Source organism: Manis javanica, chromosome 1 (genome assembly GCF_040802235.1).
Source record: "Manis javanica isolate MJ-LG chromosome 1, MJ_LKY, whole genome shotgun sequence".
In the NCBI taxonomy this organism is placed as follows: domain Eukaryota; kingdom Metazoa; phylum Chordata; class Mammalia; order Pholidota; family Manidae; genus Manis; species Manis javanica.
The window spans coordinates 195,247,435-195,266,103 of record NC_133156.1 but is presented as its reverse complement, the minus strand read 5'-3'; positions in this window follow the sequence as shown (position 1 = coordinate 195,266,103).

Genomic DNA, 18,669 nt, shown 5'->3' with positions numbered 1-18,669 from the left:
GTAAGGAGATTTCAAAGGAAGGACTAATTTTTCACAGACACTCTAGAGTAGTGATTTTCAAACGTGATTGTTGCTGCACAATCTCCCCATAAACTATTTGAAAACATAGATTAATAATCCTCACCCCTGGATACTTTGATTTGCTAGTGCTCAAATGTGCTCTGGGCATCCGTGTTTGTTCAAAGCCTGCCAGATGATTTGACTCTCAGAATGGGAACGACTGTTGCACTTGTCAGGTATTGGCTTATGGGACTGGGGATTCTCTTGCCCCTCAGCTCACCACTTTAGAAACACTTCAATCCCAAAGGAGAGCTTGCAGCTTGTTTTATTGACTAAAGCTCAGGAAATTCACTGGGCCACATTTTCATATTGCATGAGGTTACTTTTGTTACAGGAGGCACACCACCATGGCATTGTTTACCTACCACCTGGAATATGACCAGTCAGGTTTTGCATTTTCCTACTTCTTTTGAGCTTAATTGAGTGACTAATTTGGTTAGGGCCTCCTTTCTAATCTCTATGTCTACCATTTTCTCTGTATCTTGGGATGTCCATTAGTTAACAAGAGTCAGTGCTAAATATGCTAATGGTTCTGAGTTTTTATATCTCCTTTTTTCTTTTCATTCTATCATTAAGAATAAGATTCCTATAATTTAAATCTAGGTTGGAAGGAGGTAGTGGTTTGCTTAAGCTTGAAGTCTCAGCCATGTACTCAGTGGTAAGATAGAGCCCTAATCTTTAAATTGTGGGGTTCATGAGTAATGAAACATGTTTGTTCATGAACAAAACCTTACTTTGATTCTCTTATTCCCATGTAACCACTAAATTCCAAAATTTTAATTTTCTACAACTGGTAAAATATAGACAGTTGTGAATATGAGATCTTTTCAAAATTTATGCTCACCTTAGTTTTGATGAATGTTTATTTTATTGTGTTTTACAGTGCTACCACTGCTTGGAACATAACTAGGATTTGCATTTTCCTTTTTTTGAGCTTAATTGAGTAGCTAATTTAGACAGGATCTCCCTTTAGATCTCTATTTCTACCTTTCTCTGTATATCTCAGAATGCCCAATAATAAAAAACTATGCGGTTTATTCCTTTTAAGATGCACTGCTAATGTTCCTCTGAGATATTCTCAAGTACCTAAATATAAACTCCATAGAGGTGGAGATTGTTGTCTGTTTGTTGCTGTGTGACCAGTGTATACAACATTGGGCCCAACACATCACAGAGGCAAAGTAACTATTTGTGGCATGACTGAATTATGACACCTAAATTAAAAAAAACATAGAACCTTGGCAGTCATCCATATGGCTGCCCAATATTTGATACTATTGTTACCTGTTTCTTCAGTCATTTTTAGTATTTTTTAATGTTATTTAAAACTATTACAAATATCCACAAAGTTGTCTTATTTTCTTCTATAGCCAGTAAAGTGAGATACACTCATTCTCCTTATCCAGCTTTGGTTCCATATTTGCAAACCATCTAGGTTGCTCTGAATAATGTAGATAGCACATACATAATTTTGTAATTTACTGTGTTCACAGTAATTACTTTCCTGAGCCACAGTAGCTGTTTCTGTGACCTCATTACTATGATGGCAAAGTCTAAGAAGTACTAGGCTAAGCAGTTAGTAAATAAGTTCATATAAACATTTAGAGCAGAATTTTGTTAGTTCCATTAATCACCACCTCTAAGATATTCATACTTCAGATACTATCTTTGGAAGTTTCCCTCTGTATGTTTGGGAGCATCTTCAGCCTCTTAAATTTTTTCTGGAATTTTATGTGGACCCTATTGCCTATGTCATGCAGTGCCTTCCACTGTTAAAAGACCTTGTCATCTTTCTATGGCACTGTCATTTAGATGTTAACCCATATCTCAATCTCTCATGGCTCCCTGCCATCTTTCTCGGGCCCGGGTTTTGGTGCTCCCCCACTCTTGGAGGAATGGTCTAGAGAAGTGGTCCCCACTCTAAGTTGTGCTCATTTAGTCTATCACTTTTGCTTTGGCTCTTATGGTCCCAAATTCTCTAAGTTTACTCTAAGTCATTCACTCTCAAGTTCATGTTTGCCACCAAGACCAAGGTTGGGACAGACCAAGAAAGAGTCACCACTAAACATGTCAATTTTGCATTTCACAGCATTTGCCATGTAACATTGGGGCAGATCCTCTTCCAGAGTCCCTTCTGTCTCTCATCAGAATAAGTGTTCTGTTGAAAACCCTTATATCTTCAGCATGATTGGAATTCTTATCGTTAAGTGTCTCCATAGCCCCAAGGTGGGGGCAGGGGAAGTTGGGAATAGAACTGGAGGGTGTCAAATGTAATAAAATCTCAATTCTGACTTATTTGAGTCTTCTGTCATCCCATACAATGTCCAGCACAATATAATTTATGTATTAATTGTATAGTACATACCTATTTTGTGTATATATGAATCTAAGGATCTTCTTTCTGTATCTATCAACTAATCTATTTTGTCTGTCTGTATCTATTTTCTCCTTATGAAGATTTGCCTTTATTAGTTTTGTGTCACTACTGACCAAAGAGTAAGTCTGAGCTGCTTTGGAGATTTTTGTTTAACACAAATTCTATAATATTTTTTGTCCAGGCTCTCCTTTAAAAAAATTTTTAAAACACAAAGAATGGCATTTAACCCATTTAGAGTCTGAAGTACATTTTTCTTATTTAACATACAAGTTTTTTGACACATATCAAGTTTTCTTGATCGTTATAGTAAGAATTATTTTCATTGAAGGATTATTGATATAAAAATTAGTCATGGCAATGATAACATAAAGGTTGTATATTCATATTTCAAAGACACTATAGTGTAAGTCAATAAGATAAAATTCCCATACAGTTTGTTTTTTTCAACTTTCTTCTTGAATATGACCCAATAAATTTGATTTATAGGGGAATTATGCAAAACTTTTTTTATTACCACTTTGGATTTAGAGTACTCTAGGAAATAATCTAATAAAATAGTGATTAAGCCACAACATCTCCTCCAAATGAGAGCATGAAAACTCTGGTCTTTTTTCATTCTTACACTTGGTCCTATGAATAAAGTTTCAATAACATCTGGAAAATATTCTCTTGAGGCCCAAATTATTCTATCCCTAATAAAATACTCCACCAAGAAAAACCATCGAGTGACTGCCAAGACTGAAATCCATTCTAATCAGAGACCCTGATTGATTCCTTTGATATCTGACTCTTAGCAGTCATTAAACATATAGACAATAACAGAATCCCTCGGAATTCTCCTCTGTTATTAGTCTTGAATCATCCCAGAGGGTTTGAAGAAATCTGCATGTACCTGGAATTTAAGAGCTTCCTAGCTAAGGACACATGGACTGAGATTTGTTTCCACTCAGGACAAGGCAACTCAACTAATCATCTTCAAATGTGCCTTTTCCTCTGGATAGTTCTGTTACAAATGACTTGGTTAGCCTGTGTTTAGTCTGAGGGGGATTGCCCCCAGGCAAGTTCACTGTAGATTCAGTGAGACTGAATAACAACAGAATGGTAGGAGTAAGAGGGTTTATACCAAGCTTTATTCTCACCGTGGCAGGTCCAGTGCTGAAATCATGTATGTCTCTGGGGTGTTCATGATATGTCTCCATTTCTGCCTCTGGGAGCCAGTTGGGAACCGTGGGCAGTGCTCTTTATATAGCAACACAGACAACAGTGGCTCACTACTAACAAGTGTGTAAGCATTGACCTATATGGTAGGCCCATTACATCATTGCAAGTAGATTAGGGTCAGTGAGGATCCTGGCCATGGGAACTTCCATTTTCCTTATAGCCCTATGAAAAGACTTTTGGAGAGGCCATGCTACTTGGGGCTTTTTGCACCTGAAACCCCCTTTTTGTTTGCATATCTTTTAAAATAATTTTGAAAATGTATATAACTACTCATATATTTTAAGATGACTCAAATGTTTTATTGAAATTTTAAATAAAAATTTGGAAAGGCCATATAATTTGAAACAGAATAACATATCAGTATTTTAAAATATATGCTGTGTAATAAAAATACCTTAGTTTTTGAAGTCTAATATTGCTGATTTAAGTGATCACATATTTTACACTTTTTTCTTTAATGCATATTTCCTTTGTATGTAGTTCACAGACATTTATTACAATTTATGGAGCTCTGTCTCTTCAAACTGTTTTTTTACTGGGTTTTTTTTTTTTTTGCCTTTTAGTATGCTTTGTAATTTTTTCTCACTAGCTGGACAGGCTAAACTGGGTAAAAGAAGCTACTGTGCTGATCAGGTGAGGGGGAGGGGAAGTATTCTATGATCCTGTTATCAGGTCTCAGTCTTCTGGTGAACATGTGCCTCTGGACTGTAAACTTCACAAGTGTTTCTCAGTTTCCCACCCCAGCGTACATAGGACAGAATGGCTAGAGTGGACTGGAGTTGGGTATTCACTTTCCTCCATGTTGAAGGCTAGAGCCAGCTGGAGTTGGTATTTCCTTCCCTGAGGTCAGTTAGGCTCTGAGAAAACCCCAGCAGGTTAGGTTCCCATTAAATAGTTCCTGCTGAGGGCAGACCTTGTTAAGAACAGAAGTTCTCGTGTATCTCAAAATGGTTCCTTTTATGCTCTCCCTTCTGGAAGCATAAGCAGATTTTTCTCTGATATTCACTGTGGGAATCTACTAGAGCTCCAGGAAGTAAAACTCAAAAAAGTGTGCATAAACACACACACACACACTCACGACACAGACCCTCTGGAGTCTGTATCACAGACTTGTCTGCACTGAGCCTCCAGTAACTTGTCAATTGCTTTTCAGCTTTCCTTCTCCAGGAATGGATTCCCTTGGAGGTTTTTGCACATGGTTTTCTGCTCTGGTAAATTGTAATTTTCTGTATCTGCCTGTTTGTTGCCATATGACCTCACTTCTCTTTTATAGCTAAGAAGAGCTGTTGACTTTTCTGTTTATTAAGCTTTTTATCTGTTCTTAGTACAGAGTGGTGATTTTTCTTACATGCTGGGCCAAAAACAGAAGTCCTTTTAATTCTTTGTTCAGTTTTAAAAAGAAACAAAATTTAATCATAGATAGAAGAGAAAAATTTATATTTTGTACTCAGTATATGAAAAAATATATATGACATGAAATTTTAATTGTAAAATAAATAAGGAAATTAAACATCATAGGACATGATAAATTGGAGCTACTTCTCTAACACTTCTGTTGCTTGAAGGGTAGAGCAAAGCCATCTAACAAATGCTGCCTGTGCTATTGTGGCACTAACATCTGTTTCTTTATCAAGAAGGTTCATCTATAAAAGAAATCTCAAAGATAAAAGTGGATAATAAAATATCATGCTTTATACTGACAATCTAATGCTCAGATTTATTTGTAAAAGTGCTAGCAGGACATAAGAAATTTCTAGATAACTCCAAATGAAATGGATGGTCTTTATAAACTGACCAAGTCTATTTAAAGAGAGAATTGAGTTTGAAGGATGAGGTATATGTAATGCCTCTTCTGAGAACTATTTATCCCACCTAATAGTGCAGTTAAATCTATAGCATTCCCTTAGCAATAATCAGTTCTGAGTATTCCAGAAATCCCAATCTCCCATGCATAATTCAGGAAAACAAACAGTTGCTTTTAGCTTTTCTGTAGTGTAAAATCTAGATCTAGATTTATTTTATAAACTCAGTGTCTCCACTTCACCAATATATGTTATACATTTATTTACCTACAATTCAAGGCCTAGATGCTTTATCATTCACTTTCCTGCTTTACGATTTTGTAATACTCCTTTTACAGAAATACCAATATCAAACTCAAACATAGATGAATAGTCCAGGTTTATGCAACAAAACATATTCATTTAGGCATTTATTACAGACTCTTAAAGTGAGGTACATTAAATTTTCTCTTCCAGCAGAGTGAAATTAATTCTGTCAATTCCTTCACTGTCAGAATAGCACAGTAGACATAAAGTCAAACTAGGATTAAGTAAATCTGTTTCAAGTGCTACTTATTACTGTTTGTATAATCTTGGACAGGTTGTATACCTTCTCTCTAGATCTCACTGTTAACCACATTTGTCAACAGAGAAATATTAGCCTGCTGTGTTGTTTACCCCAGAGGCTATGGTAATTTTTTAATCTTTTGAAAAAAGGCAAAAGCCTTTGCATTTGATTCTCACCTATTATTTTTATTTTTATTTTTTTTACTATTTTTTTTATTTTGGTATCATTAATCTACAATTACATGAAGAACATTGTTTATTAGGCTCCCCCCCTTCACCAAGTCCCCCCGACATCCCCATTCACAGTCACTGTCCTTCAACATAGTAAGATGCTGTAGAATCACTACTTGTCTTCTGTATTGCACAGCCCTCCCCGTGCCCCCCCCAACACTATACATGTTAATCGTAATTGCCTCTTTCTTTTCTTCCCGCCCTTATCCCTCCCTTCCCACCCATCCTCCCCAGTCCTTTTCCCTTTGGTAACTATTAGTCCATTATTGGGTTCTGTGCTTCTGCTGCTGTTTTGTTCCTTCAGTTTTCTTTTGTTCTTATACTCCACATAAGAGTGAGATCATTTGGTACTTGTCTTTCTCCACCTGGCTTATTTCACTGAGCATAATACCCTCTAGCTCAATCCATGTTGTTGTGAATGGTAGGATTTGTTTTTTTCTTAGGGCTGTGTAATATTCCATTGTGTATATGTACCACATCTTCTTTATCCAATCATCTACTGATGGACATTTAGGTTGCTTCCATATCTTGTCTATTGTAAATAGTGCAGTGATAAACATAGGGGTGCATCTGTCTTTTTCAAACTGGAGTGCTGCATTCTTAGGGTAAATTCCTAGGAGTGGAATTCCTGGGTCAAATGGTATTTCTATTTTGAGCATTTTGAGGAACGTCCATACTGCCTTTCACAATGGTTGAACTAATTTACATTTCCACCAGCAGTGCAGGAGGGTTCCCCTTTCTCCACAACCTCGCCAACATTTGTTGTTGTTTGTCTTTTGGATGGTAGCCATCCTTACTGGTGTGAGATGATATCTCATTGTGGTTTTAATTTGCATTTCTCTGATGACAAGCGATGTGGAGCATCTATTCATGTGTCTGTTGGCCATCTGTATTTCTTTTTTGGAGAACTGTCTGTTCAGTTCCTCTGCCCATTTTTTAATTGGATTATTTGCTTTTTGTTTGTTGAGGCATGTGAGCTCTTTATATATTTTGGATGTCAAGCCTTTATCGGATCTGTCATTTACAAATATATTCCCCATACTGTAGGGTTCCTTTTTGTTCTATTGATGGTGTCTTTTGCTGTACAGAAGCTTTTCAGCTTAATATAGTCCCACTTGTTCATTTTTGCTGTTGTTTTCCTTGCCCGGGGAGATATGTTCAAGAAGAGGTCACTCATGTTTATGTCTAAGAGGTTTTTGCCTATGTTTTTTTTCAAGAGTTTAATGGTTTCATGACTTACATTCAGGTCTTTGATCCATTTTGAATTTACTTTTGTGTATGGGGTTAGACAGTGGTCCAGTTTCATTCTCTTACATGTAGCTGTCCAGTTTTGCCAGCACCATATGTTGAAGAGACTGTCCTTTCCCCATTGTATGTCCATGGCCCCTTTATGAAATATTAGTTGACATATATGTTTGGGTTAATGTTTGGAGTCTTTATTCTGTTCCATTGGTCTGTGGCTCTGTTCTTGTACCAGTACGAAATTGTCTTAATTACTGTGGCTTTGTAGTAGAGCTTGAAGTTGGGGAGTGAGATCCCCCCCCCACTTTATTCTTCCTTCTCAGGATTGCTTTAGCTATTCGGGGTCTTTGGTGTTTCCATATGAATTTTTGAACTATTTGTTCCAGTTCATTGAAGAAAGCTGTTGGTAATTTGATAGGGATTGCATCGAATCTGTATATTGCTTTGGGCAGGATGGCCATTTTGGTGATATTAATTCTTCCTAGCCAAGAGCATGGGATCAGTTTCCATTTGTTAGTGACCTCTTTTATTTCTCTTAAGAGTGTCTTACAGTTTTCAGGGTATAGGTATTTCACTTCCTTGGTTAGGTTTATTCCTAGGTATTTTATTCTTTTTGATGCTGTTGTGAATGGAATTGTCTTCCTGATTTCTCTTTCTATTAGTTTATTGTTAGTGTATAGGAAAGCCACATATTTCTGTGTGTTAATTTTGTATCCTGCAACTTTGCTGAATTCCAATATTAGCTCTAGTAGTTTTGGAGTGGAGTCTTTAGGGCTTTTTATGTACAATATCATGTCATCTGCAAATAGTGACAGTTTAACTTCTTCTTTACCAATCTGGATTCCTTATATTTCTTTGTTTTCTCTAATTGCCATGGCTAGGACCTTCAGTACTATGTTGAATAACAATGGGGACAGTGGGCATCCCTGTCTTGTTCCCGATCTCAGAGGAAAAGCTTTCAGCTTCTCGCTGTTCAGTATGATGTTGGCTGTTGGTTTATCATATATCGCCTTTATTATGTTGAGGTACTTGCCCTCTATACCCATTTTGTTTAGATTTTTTATCATGAATGGATGTTGAATTTTATTGAATACTTTTCCAGCATCTATGGAGATGATCATGTGGTTTTTGTCTTTCTTTCTGTTGATGTGGTGGATGATGTTGATGGATTTTCGAATGTTGTACCAACCTTGCATCCCTGGGATGAATCCCACTTGGTCATGGTGTATGATCCTTTTGATGTATTTTTGAATTCGGTTTGCTAATATTTTGTTGAGTATTTTTGCATCTATGTTCATCAGGGATATTGGTCTGTAGTTTTCTTTTTTGGTGGGGTCTTTTCCTGGTTTTGGTATTAGGATGATGTTGGCTTCATAGAATGAGTTTGGGAGTATTCCCTCCTCTTCTATTTTTTGGAGAGCATTAAGGAGAATGGGTATTATGTCTTCCCTGTAAGTCTGATAAAATTCCGAGGTAAATCCATCTGGCCGGGTGGTTTTGTTCTTTGGTAGTTTTTGATTACCACTTCTATTTCGTTGCTGGTAGTTGGTCTGTTTAGATTTTCTGTTTCTTTCTGGGTCAGTCTTGGAAGGTTGTATTTTTCTAGGAAGTAGTCCATTTCTCCTAGATTTTCCAGCTTATTAGCATATAGGTTTTCATAGTACTCTCTAATAATTCTTTGAATTTCTGTGGGGTCCATCGTGATTTTTTCCTTTCTCATTTCTGATTCTGTTGATTTGTGTTGACTCTCTTTTCCTTTTAATAAGTCTGGCTAGAGGCTTATGTATTTTGTTTATTTTCTCGAAGAACCAGCTCTTGGTTTCATTGATTTTTGCTATTGTTTTATTCTTCTCAATTTTATTTATTTCCTCTCTGATCTTTATTATGTCCTTCCTTCTGCTGACCTTAGGCCTCATTTGTTCTTCTTTTTCCAATTTCTATAATTGTGACATTAGACCATTCATTTGGATTGTTCTTCCTTCTTTAAATATGCTTGGATTGCTATATACTTTCCTCTTAAGACTGCTTTTGCTGTATCCCACAGTAGTTGGGGCTTTGTGTTGTTGTTGTCGTTTGTTTCCATATATTGCTGGATCTCCATTTTGATTTGGTCATTGATCCATTGATTATTTAGGAGCGTGTTGTTAAGCCTCCATGTGTTTGTGAGCCTTTTTGCTTTCCTTGTACAGTTTTTTTCTAGTTTTATGCCTTTGTGGTCTGAAAAGTTGGTTGGTAGGATTTCAATCTTTTGGAATTACTGAGGCTCTTTTTGTGGCCTAGTATGTGGTCTATGCTGGAGAATGTTCCATGTGCAATTGAGAAGAATGTGTATCCTGTTGCTTTTGGATGTAGAGTTCTGTAGATGTCTATTAGGTCCATCTGTTCTAGTGCGTTGTTCAGTACCTCTGTGTCCTTACTTATTTTCTGTCTGGTGGATCTGTCCTTTGGAGTGAGTGGTGTGTTGAAGTCTCCCAGAATGAATGCATTGCATTCTATTTGCTCCTTTAGTTCTGTTAGTATTTGTTTCAGATATGTTGGTGCTCCTGTATTGGGTGCATATATATTTATAACGGTCCTATCCTCTTGTTGGACTGAGCCCTTTATCATTATGTAATGTCCTTCTTTGTCTTTTGTTACTTTCTTTATTTTGAAGTCTGTTTTGTCTGATACTAGTATTGCAACACCTGCTTTTTTCTCTCTGTTGTTTGCATGAAATATCTTTTTCCATCCCTTGACTTTAAGTCTGTGCATGTCTTTGGGTTTGAGGTGAGTCTCTTGTAAGCAGCATATGGATGGATCTTGCTTTTTTTCCATTCTATTACTCTGTGTCTTTTGATTGGTGCATTCAGTCCATTTACATTTAGGGTGATTATTGAAAGGTATGTACTTACTGCCATTGCAGGCTTTAAGTTTGTGGTTACCAAAGGTTCAGGATAGCTTCTTTACTATCTTACTGTCTAACTTACCTCACTTGTTGAGCTATTATAAACATGGTCTGATGATTCTTTATTTCTCTCCCTTCTTATTCCTCCTCCTCCCTTCTTTATATGTTGGGTGTTTTGTTCTGTGCTCTTTTTAGGAGTGCTCCCATCTAGAGCAGTCCCTGTAAGATGCCCTGTAGAGGTGGTTTATGGGAGGCAAATTCCCTCAACTTTTGCTTGTCTGGGAATTGTTTAATCCCTCATTCATATTTAAATGATAATCGTGCTGGATACAGTAGTCTTGGTTCAAGGCGCTTCTGTTTCATTGCATTAAATATATCATGCCATTCTCTTCTGGCCTGTAGGGTTTCTGTTGAGAAGTCTGATGATAGCCTGATGGGTTTTCCTTTGTAGGTGACCTTTTTTTTCTCTCTGGCTGCCTTTAATACTTTGTCCTTGTTCTTTGATCTTTGCCATTTTAATTATTATGTGTCTTGGTGTTGCCCTCCTTGAATCCCTTGTCATGGGAGTTCTGTGTACCTCTGTGGTCTAAGAGGCCATGTCCTCCCCTAGTTTTGGGAAGTTTTCAGCAATTATTTCTTCAAAGACACTTTCTATCCCTTTTTCTCTCTCTTCTTCTTCTGGTACCCCTATAATGCAGATATTGTTCCATTTCAATTGATCACTCAGCTCTCTTAGAATTCTTTCATTCCTGGAGATCCTTTTCTCTCTCTCTGCATCAGCTTCTCTGCGTTCCTGTTCTCTATTTTCTAGTCCATTAATGGTCTCTTGCATCTCATCCATTCTGTTTTGAAGTCCTTCCAGAGCTTGTTTTATTTCTGTATTCTCCTTCCTTAGTTCTTGCATATTTCTCTGCAAGTCTATCAGGATGGTTATGACTTTTGTTTTGAATTTTTTTTCAGGAAGACTGGTTAAATCTATCTCCCCAGTTTCCTTCTCAGGGGAAGATGTAGCAGATGCCGAAGCTGTCTGGGTTAGTCTTGTCTGGATCAAATTTTTTTGCCTTTTCATGTTGATAGGTGCAGTGGACTGCTATTGATGTATCTGTCAGCTTTCCTCTTGGCTCCTGGCCTTTCTTTACTGGAACAACTGTGACACCTAGTGGCTTGTGTTGGGCAATTGCGTGTAGACTGGGTCTTTGTATCCTGTTGGGCTGGTATGGAGGAAGCTCCCTTGCTGAGGGCGTGGCCAGCCTCAGTATGCTTCTCTGCTTTGGTGGGGCCCTGGAGGGGTAATGGATGGGGGACTGTTTGGGTGTTTACCTCCGTGAGGGGTCTCAGAGCTGTTGCCCAGGAGGTTAGTGCACCTGGAGTTCCCTGGAATTTTCAGCTGCTGGACTGTGACCTGGGATGTTTCCGTCCAGCTGTGGCGTCCCTGTCCCTTTAAGACTTTCAAAAAGCACTCACTTTTCTTTGTCACAGGGGCATCAGCTTTGGGACCTGCTCAGAGGTCTTGCTGTCCTTTTTACCTAGTTTCCAGCCCTCCACGCATGCCCTGTGTCTGCGCTCTGGTGCGGATGGCTAGGGGTGGGTGTTTAGCAGTCTTGGGCTCCCTGTCCCTCCCCGCTCCGTCTCCTCTCCTCCCGCCAGGAGCTGGTGTGAGGGGCACTTGGGTCCCGCCGGGCCGGGGCTTGTATCTTACCCCTTTCACCAGGCACTGGGCTCTCGCAGGTGTGGGTGTAGTCTGGCTGTTGTCCTGTGTTTTCTGGTCTCTCTTTTAGGATTAGTTGTATTTGTTGTATTTTCAAAAATATATATGTTTTTGGGAGGAGATTCCCACTGTCCTACTCACACTGCTATCTTGGCTCTGCCTCAATTCTGACTTATTATTACTGTGTGAATTTATTCTAAAAATCAGTACTCAATCCCATTATTTTGTGAGTAGCTTTAACGATGTGGCTTTTAAACCATGAGCAGCAGTGGTTGCCCTTCTCTCTCCCTCTCTCACTGCCTTCAGCCTCACCAGCTTATTAGCTTATTAGCTGCTTACCATGTATTGGCACCTGGCCTCTCATAGTTGTCTCATCCCATAATACCAAAAAATGCTTGGGCCATCGAAAACAGCTGGGACAACCACTCTTGAATCCCATTTAGAGATGGGATTATTTTCTTTGCACATTTCTTAGTGTTTCTCACATGCCCCAGACCAGAGTGTCCATCAGGATGACAGATCTTGTTTTCACTCTAGAAAAGTAGTTCTTGACCTCAATAGAGCTTTAAAAAGTACTAACACCCCATTCCCAGATAAAGATTTCACTGGTCTAGAGTGTGGCCAAGACATTATAATTTTGTAAAGCTCTCCAGGACATTCCAATGTGCTTATAAATATTGAGAGCCAGTAATTTAGAAGATTCTAGAAGGTATGAGAAAGAGAAACATTGTGTTACTATTCCTTTAAGAACCTAATTATATTTTTTAATATTTTCATTAAAAGCCCCAATATTTAAGCACAGGAAATTATTGACAGGTGCCCACTATTTTTACCCATTAATTCAAGTGACAGAAAATATTTCATATTGTAGAAACCATTCACCCTGATTTCACTATAATAATGGTAAATGATTAGAACTGCTGTGTACAAGGCAGACAAATGTATTTTGGCCTACTGAGACCTTTGAAAGAGTATATAGAGAGAAACTATATGAGGGAAAGTTATTTCATATGTTACTAAACATTTTAAATAGATTTTGGAAACTAAAACAGGGTATGGTATATCTATATTTGTTAGTAATGATATGTAATAGTAGTCTTTGCTAATGTGTTTTTTGGAAATGATCAAGGGCTGAGGATGTCTGTGAATAGATTTAGATTGAATCAAAATTGAATGGTTTTTACCTTAGTTGTCATTCATGTGCTAAAATATATTCAGTTCCTTGTCGGTGTGTATTGCATAAATGTGATGGCCTTACAAATGTAATATTTGTATGTGATGTAACAGAGGTAAGTGTACAGAGGGCGTGTGTTTAACCATATGATGGATTTGAAGAATGACAATATAATATGATATATTTGAGACCTTTCTGGGCCAGCATATCCTCCTGTCTTAAAACATATCTTAAAATTTGAGAATTTCTGATTGGAATTTTTTTTTCAGAAAGACTATGAGAGCAAATATATGTCATATAGGAACATTGATAAACATGTCAGTACCTTTTGTTACATGAGATTATCTGGCTTTCACCTAGAAAAAACACTGGGATGTAAAGGAATAGGGCATAGTAGGGAGATGATTTGGTTGCGAGTTTGGTTATGAAAAAGGTCCAGAATATGGGACATACTTCAAAGAGAGTGCTTAATGTTACCTGCAACAGTGAACAAGGCAGGTGAAAATGGGGAATGTGTCAAGGCACTGGGTAGGAACTTGGAGATCTGAGCAACCAAATGTTGGAATAAGAGTGAGAATATAAAAGCTTATTCTCTAATAATGCTTATGTTTGTTCCTAGTACCCATTATCCATTAGTGACTTTAACACTGGTTAAGAATTTCAGAACTAAAACGAGGGAAGGAAGGATAAAGAGAGGGAGAACAGAAGAAGAGAACCAGGGAAGAGAGAAAGAGAAATTTGGCACTTATGAGTTAATGTGGGGTTAAGAAAAAGATTGAACATTCCCCTCAGTTCAAAAATGACTTTTCCTCTCTTTAGCCAACTCTAGCCCCTCCTTGCCTGCTGATCAATTCTTACCACAATGTCTATTCCAGATGATACTATGTCCCAACTGCACTGGCCTTGAGAGCAGTGAAATCTCATTCATCTTGCATTTCCCTGTGCTTTACATAGTCCCTGGTATCTAGAAGCCTTCTGGTAAATACTGACATTAACTGAACTGAAAACACCCCATCTCCACTTTGACCATCTTGTTTTCCAAAATAGGGAAAATTAGCTAATTTACATAATGATTGTCTCCCTTTAAAAGCATAGACTGTGGTACTTTAGAGCCTCAAGCAATGCTCTATCATTTCACAAAGATCCAGCATTTTGGTTACAAACTGCATTTGCATCTATTAATTCAAGATGGCCTAATTAAAGTAGCAAATATGTTTGAAAGCAAAGTTCAGCAATAGCCATGAATAATCAGTTGCTTCCTGTTGTATTGATAGAGCGAAAAGGAGAAAGCATATTTTTCCCTGGATAAAGTGTCAGTAGTTTCATGTATTAAATGTCTTGACATTAATGTTGGAAAAGAGCATCATTGAATCTATTAGTAATCTGGACCACAGGAATTTGTACGTTGCCACTAAATACATGGCATGTTTTCATAATTATAATCAGCTAAATTGCTTAAGTGGGTGATAATATTTAAATTAGGAAATTAAAAGTTTGAATTATTTTTCTGCAAATTTGCTACCACTTCTTGAGGAAACTAAAGGCTTGTTGGTGCCAGAATTCTCCAAAGCCTCTGATTGTGTGCTGTTTACAATCAGTCTACAGTTTGCCTCACTGCCTCCAATAATATATTAATGCAATCAAACCTAAACTGTTCTCTTTCACATTCATCTTCTCATCCTGGGTGAGGCTGTAACTCTTTATTTTATTAAAATGAGCTGTTTAACTGCATATGGGTAAATTCGGAAAATCCTAATACATTCAAGAGATTTTTTTTTGGTGTAGGACCATCATCTATGACTTTATGATTAACAAAAGGACTTATGGTCAGTAAACTATTAAGTTCTAGCCTAGTTGTACTAGGCAAGTCACCCATTACTAAGAGGTATAGGATAAAGTCTATGATATTTATAATATGATTTGGGACACAATAATATAACTACAAAGAGTGAGAATATAAAAACAACATGTTCTCAGAGGAGTGCTACAGGCTATCTTTTGTAAACAGGGGTGGTCATTGAGAATCTGAAATATTGTCAAAATATACAGATTGGAGAATAGTAAATGATGGAGAGCAATAGAGTGTAAGCCTGCATACCCTTAAGTGAATCAGATCCTGTCCTTTACTCAAAAGTAGAGAGTCATTGTAAAAATAAATAAATAAATAAATAAATAACAAGGGGGAAGTCTCATTTATGTTGAAATGGCCAAGAATCAAATTAGAGAACTTTTTGTACTTGAGCTGAAGTTCTCAAGACTAGAAGTTGGACAGATGTAAAGCTAAAGAGCAGGAGCTTCCAGTTGCAGATAACAGGACAGCAAAAATCAAAACAAAGTAAACCGTTGGGAATGGTTATGACCCGGAATAAATGAGCAGGGGTAAGTGAAATAAAAATGAAAAAAAAGTAGTCTGGCATAAATGGATTTATAGCATTTTTAAAATGCAATGTTAAGAACTTTGCTCAAAAATAAACCCCATGAAGCCCTAGGTGGGATATTGGGCTTTGATTCTGACATCACAGAGATTCTAGTGGACGGAGGACTTCTTTTCCCTGGATGTGATTAGAATAACTCTACACTTCCCTGGCAGTCTTCAAAGAGTCCAAGTTTAGTAGCAAGTCCAAAACTCTCTTCCTATTGTGTCTGCCATGTGTGGTAACTACATGGGTTACTCCCTACCATTCTCATCAGTGGCACTATTGACATTTTGGATCAGGTGATGTTGCATTGTGAGTGTGTATTTGTATGTATCCTACACATTGTAGGATGCTGAGCGATATCTCCAGTCCCTATCCACTGTATGGATGGTGCCCGACCCTTCTAGGGTGTGTGACAATTTAAACTATCTCCAGCTGTTTGCAAATGTCCCCTTGTGGATAAAGTCATCCATGGTTGACAGTCACTGGGTAAATTAAAGGAAAAATTACCAATTTAGGTGATGTTATGAGTTCAACCCTTTGGTTAACTTATGGTATAGATTGTAAACTCTTTTTTACAAGTTTCCTTTATATAACTTAAGTCTTGAAAGGAAGGCTTTTTGCTCTCAAAGAGTTCCAGGATGAGATAAAAAAGACTATAACAGACATTTGGATGTACATGATAGTGGCTTGAACAATTTTTCTTTAACATGGACCCCTGCTGTCCCTGAAAATACAGAAGAGGCCAGTATTAGGTTATATGTTAATAACTTCCATAGCTTTACCACTATATTCATTATTACTAGCAGATATTCTATGAAATGAATTTGGATGAATGTTCTGGTATTTGGTCTGAGCATAGCAGAAGCAGTTTATTTTCCTTTTGTTGAACAATGAGTTTTCATGCCATCTAACAAGAACATACTTTGCAGCATCATTTAAGACTCTGGAAACCAGACATCTGAAGATGTGAGATGTATCAGAAAAACTAGTTCTATAAGATAGGACTAGAAGACACTTCAAAGTGAGCACTGAAAATTCCACAATCATAACAAGGAGAATAGGTCCCAGAAACCTTCAGTGTCTGTGTTTAATAATGAATTTCTCATCCCTTTAATTTGCATATGGATTATTCAACTGTCTCTGTGGTATCACTGTGTACAGCAGGGAATGTTAGCAATAGTATATATTTTTCCTAGGTATACAGCAGGAAAACTAGGGCTAGTCTGTTGTCCAAAAGCACTTAGGCCAAGGTACTGAGTCTAGTTTGTTGTGCTTCTAAGGCTTGTGCAATGTTATTTATTACAAGGTAATATTAGAGTAACTTTTGGATTGGTAGCTTTCCTTTAATATCCTAGATTTCCCCATTCATATGTTACATCATTTGATGAGACAAGGAAATATGTAATAGAAGTTCATATAATATACAAAACTGACAGGAATTTCTGTTTGAAATGATTTCATGATAAACCTCAGTATTTTAAAAGGATTTCTGAATGTGTCTGGTTTAAATGAAGTCTTCATGAAAGGTGAGATGGCCTAGTGTAGCATGTCATCTGAACATCAGATTTAATCCCCACCTATTTTCATACACTGATACAAATTTTGCATAAGCAGTGTATTTGCATACCTATCATAGGCAGTGTAGAAATGGTTAAAACTGGTGATCCACAGATTTTTCCCTCTTTAATAATATATCTCTCACCTAGTCTCCTGCATCCAGTCTCCCATCCTGGCCAAACATAAAAACCACAATTAATAGCTATCTTCTACCAAAATTCCATCCCTATCTTGTTTACCTTCCTCTTTTTAAAGGCATGTTACCAAAGTCAAAATTCCATTCAATCAAAGGATTCCTTTCTTCATCATGCACAAATTTGCCCTGCAAGTTTTGCCTTTGAAGGGCTCTGTCACTTCACATTAACAGACCCTTGGCTTGCTTCCTTGAGGACATTTTCCACTGGGACTCCGATATAAGGAATCCCATTCACTTCTCTGAACGAATACAGAATTTTATTGTTAACCATCTAAATTTCTAGGTTAGATATATAGTTCATGTATACCATTCTCTCCACATTCTTGTTTTAATCACACCCAGACCAGTGAATAAATCTATTTTAACAACAATTTGTATGGAAAGGAAAAAAAGGTTCTACCAGTTTTTTATTAAAACTTAATAGTAGCAACAATATGGAACTGCTATCTCCAAAAGATACTTTGTTTGGAGATTACAAAAATAGACATGTGTTTTAGTGAAACAGGGAGATCTTTAACTCCAAATTTACTTTAAATTTTCAGTGCCTGAAGTTGCTTAACCTCTGGAACTGTATTTTTTTTGAGGTACATGTGCAATAAAATGCACACTAGTGTACAGCTTGATGAATTTTGGCATGTGTGTGCACTTATGTAACCATCACCTTGATCAGGATATCAAACATATTGTTAATTTTCCCTCTTCATCTATTTCACCCATCTCCAAACCCCTTTCTGTATGGCAGCTACCAGTCAGTTCTCTGTTTCAGTTTGTCTGTTTTGCTTTTTTAGATTCCACATAAGTGAAATCATACACTATTCATCTTTCTCAGTCTGACTTCTTTCTCTTGGCATAATACCCATTACTTCCATCCAAATTGTTGCAGATGGCAAGATTTCATTCTTCTTTTCTGACTAATATTCCATTGCATGTATGTACCAAATTTTATCTCCATTCATGTGTTTATAGATATTCATGTTGGTTCCATATTTTGACTGTTGGAAATTATCCTACAGTAAATATAAGAGTGCATATGTCTTTTTGGCTTACTGATTTTGCTTTCTTTGGGTAGAATTCTGAAAGTAGAATTACTGGGTCATATAGTATTTCTATTTTTACTTTTTGAGCAGCCTCCATACTGCTTTCCATAGTGGCTGCACCAGTTTGCAACCCCAGCAGCAGTGTACATGGTTTCCTTTTCTCCACATCCTTGCCAACACTTGTTATTTCTTGTCTTTTGGATGGTGGCCATTC